The following is a 12,038-nucleotide window of genomic DNA, read 5'->3' on the forward strand; positions in this document are numbered from 1 at the left end:
ACAGTATATACACCTATATATATTTATTTTTTAACAGTATATACTCATATATATATATATATATATATATATATATATATATATATATATATATATATATATATATATATATATATATATATATATATATATATATATATATATATCTTTTTTGCAGTATATACTCACATATTTTTTTTGTTACAGTATATACATATATATATATATATATATATATGTATATATATATATATATATATATATATGTATATATATATCCCTGCTTTTAGTAATTGATCTGCAAAGTGTCCGCAAAGAACCTGGGCGCGAAAACTGTTGTCAACCGCCCCTTCCATCTCGCTCTGTTCCCCCCCCCACCCTCCGCACCACCACCTCCCTCTCTCCCATTATCCCAACGCGAGCCCCACACTCGGCTCTTCATCCCATTCGCGCTCCTGCACACACCGAGTGAACGTCTGCGGACCAGGATCGAGTGGACCCGAGTTTCCCATCAGGACGAGCGCGTCACCAATCCAGGAACGCGATCTGCGGCTTCGTCGGGCGCATCGAAGGTAAACCCCGCCACGGGAGCCATGGACGGAGCGCCTTCACGGTTCAAGGTTTGTGGGTTCGTGGATGAAAATAAACGTCAGTGAATGAAATGAACGTCACACGGTCGCTAATTAAAATGCCGCCCACATCGCACCTCTGGGCTCTGACGAACTGACAGCAGCACGTTCGTTCATCCGCAGCTGGTGGTTTGGACCTGAGTGGTCGTGGCGACGTGCGACAGGGTGTGCCACGATGTTGCAGATTGCCATGGTTGGCCTTTCCGCATTTCGCTGACCTCCACCAACACAAGGATCATGGCGACCGCTGCACCATCACCACCCATTTTGGATGATGTCCGGTCCAATGCGATAATTCACCGGAGAGATCTCCCCTTTGATTAATAATTAATTCATTTTGGTCTAGCTCTCGACCATCGCCCGGTCAAATCCTTCCTGGCTCGGACTCCCGGTCTGTAACCGTCTGCTGCAGTCAGTTCGGTTGATCCCGACCGACCGATCGACCGGGACGCGACAGCAACGTAGATCAGTCTCCGAACGTAGACCGACGTGGCCATCTCGGCTTGTTTTGTGGATCGGACTGTCGCCTCGAGGTCATGATTAAAGACCTCGATGTTGACACCGACCCCAAGGTGGGAGGAAATGTCTCCGCAGATTTCACGACCCACACCGATTGTTCGCTACGTCCTTGTTGCGGGTGTGTCGTTATAATCACACAGAGTGGAACTTATCCAGGTGAGACCCTTTTCCTGGTTGTGCAGGGTCTTTCAATAAAATGTATACAAATTCATATTTCAGAAAACATGAGAGGGGCGATGTTGAGTGTTCCGAATAATATCTCAAGGATGGAGCTAGCTCGCAGGTGATACAATGATTGCACGTCATCAGTCAGCTGGAACCCACAAGGCAGTGGAGAATGACAAGATAGTAAAGTTTGCGATATGTAAAGTCTGTATACATGTTGTTGTTTTTTGTCGAGAGTCCCTGTATTCCTGATAATAAATGCACAAAAATGAAGCCTACAGTCCAGCCTGGGGGATTTAACATCATTTCGGTCAGAATAGACCAAACGCAGCGAGGTCTTTACCAACAACAACCAGCGAATAGATGAGAGGGATGGGGTGCTCTGAAACACCCAGTTTGTTCAGGGACAGAAAGAACACCGCTCGGTAAGCTCGGTAAGTAAGGTGGCGCATGGGATGCCGTGTGTCACATCTTCATGCCTGGAGATTGACCTGATGATGCAAGAAATCAATTTTAAATATTTACGAGAGGGGGTACCCAGCATTGCCCAGGAAAGGGTGTTGGTGGGGGGGGAGGTGAGTGGTAATGTTCAGTCATTTAAACTCCTCGGTCTCACTATCAGCCATTATCTTTCCTGGGAAAACCACATTTCAAAGTTGGCCTCCAAAGCCAGCCACCAACTGGGCATCCTCAGCTTGAAAGCCTTGATCTAACTAGATCTATGGGTCTATCACTTCACCATTGCAGACAGGTCGGTGGTCTCCCTTTCTGGTCTTGCACCCTATCCTCTTTCTGTGCTTCGTCCTTCCCAGGTTTTTCCCGCATGGCTCACACGGTTCACCATCAACCCCCTTCCGGTGAAACTACCTAAATCCAGGATCAATGCTCACATCCACGCATTTGTTCTTCTTTTTTTTTCCCAGCAAACTTCCACATTCTCTTCAACTCATTCTTCCCTCCAGGTCTTCAAGACAGCTGTTCACCACCATCTCAGGTAGTCCCCAATCCAAACCCATGATCTTTTCTACCTTTGTTAACCCCATCTAAATCCCTGCTTTCAAAGTTCTAGTTTTCCCTCCTTGTAATTTCCTTCTGTGTCCATCTTGTCCACCCCATGCATTCTCTCCTGCAACCCCATTCCTCCCCAAACCCATTGTTTGTCCAAGTCTCGCTCTATCTTGGCCTTCAACTCTGCTGTTGGTGTTTCCACCCTCTCTCCCTACTGTTCGTTTTGCATCCTGTTGTTGTCTGTTAGATCCTGATCCATTCAGTGTACGAGCTCTTCCACGAGTTTCAACTACGCATACAAAGAAAAAATTTGTGGCACACTGCAACAACAGGGCAATGCCACGTTTGTGCCATCCAACGAAGGGTGGACCCGTGGCAAATTAAATCAGGGTCGCACCTAAAAAATATCCAGTGCAGAAGCTCTGCAGTGAGTCACAGATATATTTCCAGTCCAGTTAAGGGTACGTGCCAATCCCAGGTCCTGCCAGTGGAAGTCAGTCACGGTTCAGTTGCAGTGGATGGAGAGGAGTTGAGTGGAGGTGTCAAGACGGAAAGTGTGGAATGCAGAGTGCCAACTGCGGTCCAGCCATAGCACACATCACGGGACCACTCACTCGTGGGTCAGATCGGCCGTGCCAAACACCCTCATCCCTCAACATTCCTACCTCCCCATCTGTCTTCTGTTACTTGTGTGTTGTGTTCCCCATCTGAGTCTGTGCGATTGCGATCTTATATTAAGTTTGTGTGTTTGGTTAGGCGAGACCCACGTGCATGCAATCATTGCACCACACCCTTCTCCCATCCATCCATCCATCCATTGGGTCTCATGGAAAGAGCGTTGGTGCTGCCGAAGCAGTCTCCTTGGCTATTGGACACAATCCTGGACGGGTCGCCACTCCGACACAGGATACCAGCAAGCTGGCACTCATTTTGCCGACCTCGGAAGGATGACAGGCAGTCAACCCCACCTGGTATTAATTCAACAGCCGAGTGGGGTTTGAACTCAGGATCATAGGATCCCAAGCCCACCACCTGAACCATTAAGCCAACAGAAGGCATATACCCTTCCCCCCCTTTAATTTATAATTGCATTGATTCATTGTCCCAGTGCTCCCAATCGCTGTAATTATTTTTCTAATTAATTGTTTGAAACATTATCGTCGCTATGATTTTGAGCCACAGATTCACCCTCTGGATTAATTAAATTATCATTGAACTAAACACACGCAGACCCGATTATTTAACTCCATGGTATTCATTGAATAAATACCCCCGTGCAGTCTTCAGAAGGACTTGGTGTGAGCCAACCTATGGTGAAAATTTTATGTTAATCCGACAAGTGGTTCCAGAGAAAAGGGAATGATAAAATGCAGGCACTCATGAACGTGCGCACATACAGTCTGGGACTGATCGCTTAACCCTGCTTTTCACTTCACGAGCGTGGGCTAATTAACTATGTCACACCATGGGCTTGTGCCATGCGTTGTACACCGAGGCATCATGGGAATTTATCTCCAGCGGTCTTTGGTCACCTGTTTGGTTGACCATGCACCGCTACAATATTGTTACGGGTTGTCCGGCAGGGTCACGAAAGGCTTCTTGGACCGTTTCTCGACCTTTGACCCTGAAGCCGACGAGTCACAGATAACTCTGTGGCACAATGAGTTGATAAGCAACCACGGACGCCGTCTCAGACGATTAATATCAGTCGGGTCGTATCCAATTCCTGTGTTACCTTTCCTGCAAATTAATCCCCCCAGATAGGGAACCGTGCTCACGACGCCCCACTCCTTATAAATCAAGAACAGCCGAGAGGAAGCGTAAGTGGGACGTCGCCGAAACTGCAGGGCAAAACTCACACCCACCATTAACAGACTAGTGACTCACCAATATTAAAAAAGACACTCAGCAGGTTGGAAACGAATGGTCATGTTAACAAATAAACATGTATATACAAGCAATGCAACATCACAAAAGAAAGTCTAACCCTTAAAGACGCAAGCCCCTTCGACAATCAGCTTATCATGAAACTATAGACAGAGGCACCTCATTCACTCTGGGAAATTAGACAAGTAAGAGTCATAGACAGGGAGATCAAGAAGGCAGGGCTCATTGGCGGTTCTCACTCACCCGACCCATGGTCCTTATGTTGGTCCCAATGTGAAAAGGGGAGGGAGGGGAAGAAGAAGAGAGGGTGATGGTGTGATGCGATGTGTGGGGAGAGATGCGGTTGGATGTTTCGTAATGGATCGAGGAATTCATGAATGCAAGTCAGGAATCCAGCTCTGAGCGAGTCGAGTGTGAAACGATTGATTGCTCTTGTACGTTCCAAGTAAACAATTAGAAATAGGGAAAGAAAGAGGAAGATCATGTCAGTCTGTGAGTGTTCGCTGGCACGTCCAGGGAAAGAGCTCTGCAGCTCGACAGCACTCACTCTGCAGCTGGCTTGATCACTCCCAGCAGAGCCCATCCACATAAAGGTCCGCGTCCACCTGGCTCGTTCCACCAAGACTCCATCTGGCTCTCATTGCCTGGATGTAACTGCGAACTGTACATCCCAATCGGGACACAATCTGAAAACTATAGCACTTACAAAACCGATGTGTACAGCAATTTGTACGTATCAAGATCAGGCATCAATGATATCAGTGAGGAAAGTGAAAAAGAAACATTTTGAGCGCTTTATCGTTCATATACTATTGCGGCCTGTTCAAACTCGAGGCATTCTTTTCGGCGAATTAAGACCCAGCGAGGTAAACGAGGATGCACCTTATGACCCCATCGAGAGTGAGGTGTTTGAGGATGTGCCTAATGTCCCCCCCCCCCACACACACGCTGCCTTTTATTAGTACAGATATATTTTACCCTCGCCGAAGGAAATGGTATTGCGTCTGGCTCCATTTGTTACTTGCAAAATCAAAGATTTTTCAAATATATTGATCAGTCCATTTTGTTATTGTCTGTTTGTTTATCTGTTTGTCTGTCTATCGCCTGCAGGTCACAATTCTAAATCGATCTTCATGAAACTTTACAAAGTTGTAGAGATAGCCTCAACTGAGAAGCCTTTTGATTTTCAGGTCAAAGGTCATCTTGAGGTCAAATTTCTAAAATCGTCATTTTACATCTGATAGACTTGAAATTTGAACAATATTTACATATTATTTCACTGAATTGGCAAACCAACTATTTTTGAGGTCAAACAGTCAAAGGTCAACTCAAGGTCAATCTTCTAAAATCATCAATTTTCAACTGAAAAATCATCAATTTACATCCTATTAACTTGGAAGTTGAACAGGATTTGCATCGTCCATCACTGAATTGGGATAGCAACTATTGAGGTCAAAGGTCAAACTTCTAAAATCATCAAATTTCATCTGAATAACCTGGAAATTAAGCGGCAATTGCATACATAGTGCATCATTGAATTTAGAAACCAACTATTTTTGAGGTCAAAAGATCAAAGGTCAACTCAAGCTCAAACTTCTAAAATCATCAATTTCAATTTGAAAAATAATCAATTTCCATCCGATTGACTTGAGCTATGATTAAGATTCTCAATTTTAATCTTAACAAAATGGACAATTTGATGTATCCATGGCAACCTTTGGAGAGGGGATGGATTTTGCAAGTATCGTGCTTTGCATGACGTCTTTTTCTTGTTTCATTGTCCGCACAGAACTTTCATGTTTTGCTCCGCAACAGCTTGTCAGATTGAGACGAAATTTTCAACATAGGTGTGACTCCTCATGTAGAATGATTTGATTATAATTATGATGTCATAGGTCACGAGGTGTGGTTGCTCTGCTGGAAAAACAGAAAAAAATTGGACCTCTGTATCTCTGAAACCGCACCAATACAAGGGAAAAATTGAAATTTGGCTTATGGCAAGTACTCCTCATGGGGAATAAGTGTGAATTTTTAATGATGTCATCGGTGCCTTCATTATGACATCATCTTGGCATATGTAGAACGCTACATCTGATCAGCATGAAATTTTTTGAGGGTCATCTCAGGATAAAATAGTCCATAGAAAAAAACATGACGTCGTCGGTCACGTGACTTGGCAGCCATATTGTTTTTTTCAAAAAATCTTTAAAAATCTTCTTTGATGTGGCGGAACATATCGAGGCCAAACTTTACACGTATGACCGCCTATCCATGAGGAACAAAAAGTTCACACATATGACATCATAGGTCACATGGTTTGGCAGCCATATTGGATTGAATAAAAATATTAAATAATGTTTTCTCTGGAACTGCTTGATCAATCGACATTAAACTTCACAATTATGATCGAGGAGTGATGCTGAATACACGTTTTAGATTTCAACTTGAGCGGATACATGGTCTGGCAGCCAGAATTATTTATTTATTTTGATCTTGGCTTGTTTTTTTTTGAATAAGGCTCACTTGGCTGTGCTTGGATGGGTTTGGGGGTAGAGGAGTAGCAGTTGAAATGCGAATCCGATCCAGGTTCTTTCTCATGACTTCATCTTTGCTTTTTGCTTGTTTAGGTTCCTTCTGATGATTCCAAAGCAGGATTGTACCTATTTGATTTTCCATTTGATTTGAATTGAATTTACTTTAATCCCATTCTAAATTCAACTGAATAATAATGAAAAACGTCATGGGTCAGGGTCAGATGTCCAATGAAAGCAGGGTTGCATCAAAAGCAGGACGTCTTGGTACCCGGTCATCACTGCGAGCAGTTGTAAAACGGCAGTTCTATTTGCGTCTCTTATTAATTACGTAATACACCAGTACACAAACACCACACAAAAAGTTCTGGCGAGGGTATGCAATCTCCGATTGCTCTTTCTAGTTTAATTTGAACAAGCGACCATGACAACCTACATAATTGTGCAAATTGATCTGCAGGGAAGGTGAGCAGGAGTGCCCATCTTGGCCCACTTTCGGTGGTCAATTTAAAGTGGTGATATTTCCACGAAGTGAGACTTTCTTTTGGAAAACACTATACACTTGAAAAAATTTGGGATTTCCTGAAATCATATTTGGCTTTGCTGGACAATACTGTAAAGATTATGTGATGTAAAGCACGAAGTGATCAATTCTGAAGTTTTCGTATATATCAGGGTAATTTTTTTTTTAATTCGAGAACCTGAAATTCCCATACACTCAAATCTATATCTGACTGGGAACCTAATATTTTGCGTAAATGTCGCCTAACGTTCCAGAAAGGACGTGACATGATCCTGAGAGTTATCAGGTATCACGTGATTTACCAAGTGACCCAGCAGTGAGGTCAAGCAGTTTTCACGCAGTCACGCCGTGGTGCTCACTATGGAAGAATACGGGTTTCTCGTCGAACATTACATCAAGAACGCATCCTTTAGGGAATGTCAAATTGCAGTTAAAAGTCGCTTTGGTGGTCGTATGAAACCTTCAAAGCCAGTGATGTGGAAACTGGTGAAGCAGTTCCGAGAAACAGGCTGCGGGAAAGTTAAAAAACAAAAAAATCCAGGTGAGAGACATGAGACAATGGGGAAGCACGGTTCGTACGTTTACACAATGCGTAAGCGCATCCAGCTAATATACACTATATATACAATATATATATAATATATATATATATATATATATATATATGTAATTTTTCCACACTCTCAAACATCAATTGATTTCTATGATGGACAAGTCTTGGTGCATTCTCAATACGTTGAGGTATTTTGCATTCCGCCATCCCTTTGCGCACATTCCAGAAGGTTCTTTAAATATCCACATAACAGGTTCATTTAAACGTGCCATCTATAGTTGATATACAGTCCCTTTGGTAACCATGAATGACCTTCTTTTTAAACAAAGCTTCTTGACAGCAGCGTAAGGAGGCTCATTGCCGACATCAAAAGGATCCTTTTTTGCCTTTCTTCTTTACAATTTGTGAGGTTTTCCTTGATGTCCTGGCTGCCCTGACATTTTTTGTTGAATTTCAGAACTTGCTTTTTTTCCTCTCCATGTTCAACCCCCCGTGGTGCTTAAACAACCAGGCGTGTCGAACGCTGAATTAAACTCCCACCTTAGTACTGTGCATCATCTGATCTCGACACTACCCCATAAGTGATGTTTTAAATGTGGGACATTAACCCTTTCGTAAAAATGGGGGTTTTTTTTCTTTCTTTTTACAGGATCTAAGGCTCATTGTGGAGCTGCCACACACATACACGCCTCACACACATGGACATACAGATGAATACACGAGACAAACACATCAATTCACAGAGGAATGTAGTAAGTGGTGCTGAAGTGTATCTAAAAAAAAAAAAAAATTCAAGGTGGTATACAGTATGTAGATGGTGGTGATGGCAAAGTGTATATAAATAAATTAATGATGTGACGTTGGCATGTAGGTTGTAAAATGGTAAAATGCATAAAAATTCAAAGTTTGTGTTGGTTGTGGAGATGGTAAAGTGTACATAAATAAACAAATAATTCACTGTGGAATGTAGGGAGTGGTGCTTAAGTGTATGTAAATAAATAATTCAAGGTGGTATATAGTTTGTAGATGGCGGTGATGGCAAAGTGCATATAAATAAATAAGTAATGCAAAGTTGTGTCGATTGTGATGATAAAGTGTACTGTATATAAATAAATAAGTAATGCAAAGTTGTGTCGATTGTGATGATAAATTGTACTGTATATAAATAAATGAATGATTAAATGTGAAATTAGAACGGCACTCAGGAGATCGCATACCTGCACCAGGCTGAACAGTTTACGTTTTGTATCCCATTGGTAGGCCAGATCTGCTCACCTGAACCAAAATCCAATTGGCTTGTTCTTGTCATCTGACCAACTCATCCACCAAGTTGTGTCATAATTCATCGACAACTTTTTGAGATATCGTGCTATACAGTATCGCTTTTGGACTCATTTCTCAATGGTGAAGAATCACTTTTAAAACACTTTTAAAATTCTTCTATCAGGATCCGGTTCTTCACCAAAACCGAATAAATTCGGCCTTGTCATACACCCAACCTGTCCTCCAAATTTTTTGAGATATCCTATTCATAGACAGACAGACAGGGGAGAAAACATAACCTCCGCCCACCTTCGGTGGTGGAGGTAATTAGGTAGTCGAATGGTAAAAGGTATATCTATAAATCTATCTCTCTCGACTAATAAATGTCAGTGTGTCAGTGTATGTGTCTCCTCCATAACTCCAAAACCATGAAACTTAGTGGATTGAAACTTTGCATGCACACTGCTGCGGGCTCGGGGTCTCGAACAAGGGGAAGCGCTCGGCTCCCTCTTGAATGACTGGTCCTGAGGCCACTGGTCATAGATAACTCCGTGCACAGGCAAGTTGCTGGGCAACCATGAACGCCAATTGGCACGGCCATTCCGAGCAGGATTACAACTACTTCGCGTGATACCTTATCTGTGGACGGCCGATCATTAGGGTGACGTGCCCTCAACACACACTCAGATTACTGCCGAGCATTACAGTGAGTGTGTGCTGGCTAACAAGAGCAAATTTGATGGGGTATAACTTCCCGGCGAAACTAATGTGCGGACCATGCTGCACCAATGAAGGAAAAGATGAAGCGAGCTGGCTCCATTTATAACAAAAGCAATTTATTACAAGCAAAGGCGACTAAACACCGTCAACCCCACCAAGTTTCTTGGTGAGGAGGGTGTATGATATGGAAACCCAGCAGGATGAAAAACAAAACCTGTCAAAGGGAGGAGGAGCTCCTTCTGAGCCAACGGCCATCCATATTTAGTGTGCAACTGTGTCTGCGAACGTCCTCCTGCAGTTGGGTTACTTCTTATTCGGAAGTTGGTGGCAGGATTTGCACTCCGGCCACCGTAAAACCCTTCCTTCTGCAGAACATACTAAAAGTAAAAATAAATCTGAAAACCCACTCGGTGGGAGTACCTCCTGGGCAGCTGCCCTTCACAGGGCAGTTCACCGGATAACGGGATTGGGACAAAGCCTTCAGGGCCCCCACTCTTTGATGGAAGGAGCAAAACCACGGGGTAACATTCCCGGGTCAGATTGTGGGAGACTGTGTCGGAGTGGTGCTGAGGTGTCGTCCACCAGATGGTGGTCACCTTGGGTTAACCTGAGGCAGTCCCTTCGGGTGGGTGCCTGGAATGTCCTATCCCTAAGAGAGGATGATCACCTGTCTCTGTTATCATCTGAGCTCAAGCGTTTGGACATCAATATTGCAGCACTCTCTGCGATTCGGAGACCAGATTGCGGAAAGATTGTGGTGGGTGGTTACACCTACTATTGGTCTGGTCGCTCTGACGGTTACCATGCCAAAGGAGTTGCTGTAGCTGTGTCCAATAAGCTGAATCCAATGATAATTGAGGTAACACCGGTCAACGGGTGTATTGTGAGACTAAGGATTCGTCACTCCTTAGGTGTCATTTCCCTGGTCTCTGTTTATGCTCCGACTGAGGTGAGTGATCTCACCGTGAAGGATGCATTCTACGCCACGCTCGAGTCTGTGGTTGATCAGTGCTCCAGACGAGATACTCTTCTTGTCTTGGGGGATTTAAATGCATCAACGGGAACTGATAAGGATGGTTATGAGGTGTGTGTTGGTCCCTATGGGTCTGGAACTGTAAAGCAGAATAGCACAAAGTTCCTTGACTTTGCAAGAAGTCATGGACTTAGGGTGGCTGCTTCATGGTTTCAGTGCCCTCAAGCTCATCGCTGGACTTGGTATTCCAACGCTGGTGGTACGGCAAAGGAGATTGAGCATGCGCTTGTTGATGTTCACTGGAGGATGATCCAGAACTGCAGGGTCGAACAGAGTGCTCAGTTCCTCAACACTGAAATGGGATAAAGCTCCTGGGATATGTGGCATCTGTGCTGAACTTCTCAAGGCTGGTGGAAATACTGTACTCGTGTAGTTGCATACAGTCCTGAGCTCTGCCTGGAACACAGGCATCTTCCCAACTGATTGGAAGAGGGGCTTTGTTATCCCTCTCTGGAAAGGGAAGGGTGATCGCCAAGACTGCAACAACTACCGAGGGGTGAAGCTGCTCTCAGTGCCGGGCAAGGTCTTTGCTCGGATAATTCTTGATAGGGTTCCCCCCATTTGCTTGAGCACCAGCATCCAGAGCAGTCAGGCTTTACACCAATTAGGTCAACGATTGACCGTATCCTTGCTCTGCAGGTCCTCACCAAATGTAGGCGAGAGTTTTGGCAGCCTATGTTGATCTCTGTAAAGTGTTTGATTCAGTGAAATGTAATGCCATCTGGAGGATTCTTGTTCTTCGTGGGGTGCCACCAAAACTGATAAATCTGATGTTTGAACTATACTCCGGTGCTGACAGTGCTGTGAGATGTGGTGATACCATCTCTGACTTATTTCCAGCTGTTACTGGAGTTCGTCAGGGGTGTGTACTGGCCCCACACTTTTCAGCACTTGTATGGACTGGATTCTGGGGAGGATGTCAGAGAGATCAAGCTGCGGTGCATCATTTGGGAATGTCAAGATCTCTGACCTTGATTTCGCAGATGATGCCGTCATCGTTGCAGAGGCTCTGGATATCCTTTTGGGGACCCTCGAGGTGCTAAATGAGGAGTCGGAGCCGCGGGGATTACGGGTTTCCTGGGTCAAAACTAAGATCCAGGCTTTCAATGGCATCTTGGATGCTGCTATCTTGTCTGTACCTGTTTGTGAAGAGGATGTTGAGGTCACGGAGAGATTCACTTCCCTTGGCAGTGATGTTCATGTCTCTGCTGTCTGTGAGCAAGAGGTC

At 44.2% G+C, this 12,038-nt stretch overlaps 1 protein-coding gene across 4 annotated transcripts in view; it reads left to right on the top strand.

Moving 5' to 3' along the window:
* The first annotated feature begins 378 nt into the window (after positions 1-378).
* The window catches only part of LOC147013561 (visinin-like protein 1), a 32,415-nt gene continuing 20,755 nt past the window's right edge, over positions 379-12,038 (top strand). Inside the window, exon 1 of one of the 4 annotated variants that reach the window (XM_085855475.1) lies at positions 379-551. The gene's annotated coding sequence lies outside the window, so the exon portion shown is untranslated. Of the gene's footprint in view, positions 552-580; positions 600-639; positions 1,284-12,038 lie in introns of those variants that run through there. The other 3 variants (XM_085855474.1, XM_085855473.1, XM_085855472.1) reach the window with 3 other exon arrangements.

The sequence above is a fragment of the Eptatretus burgeri genome, chromosome 14, assembly GCF_056783735.1.
Source record: "Eptatretus burgeri isolate ZD-2024b chromosome 14, Ebu_testis_v1, whole genome shotgun sequence".
Taxonomy (NCBI): Eukaryota; Metazoa; Chordata; class Myxini; order Myxiniformes; family Myxinidae; genus Eptatretus; species Eptatretus burgeri.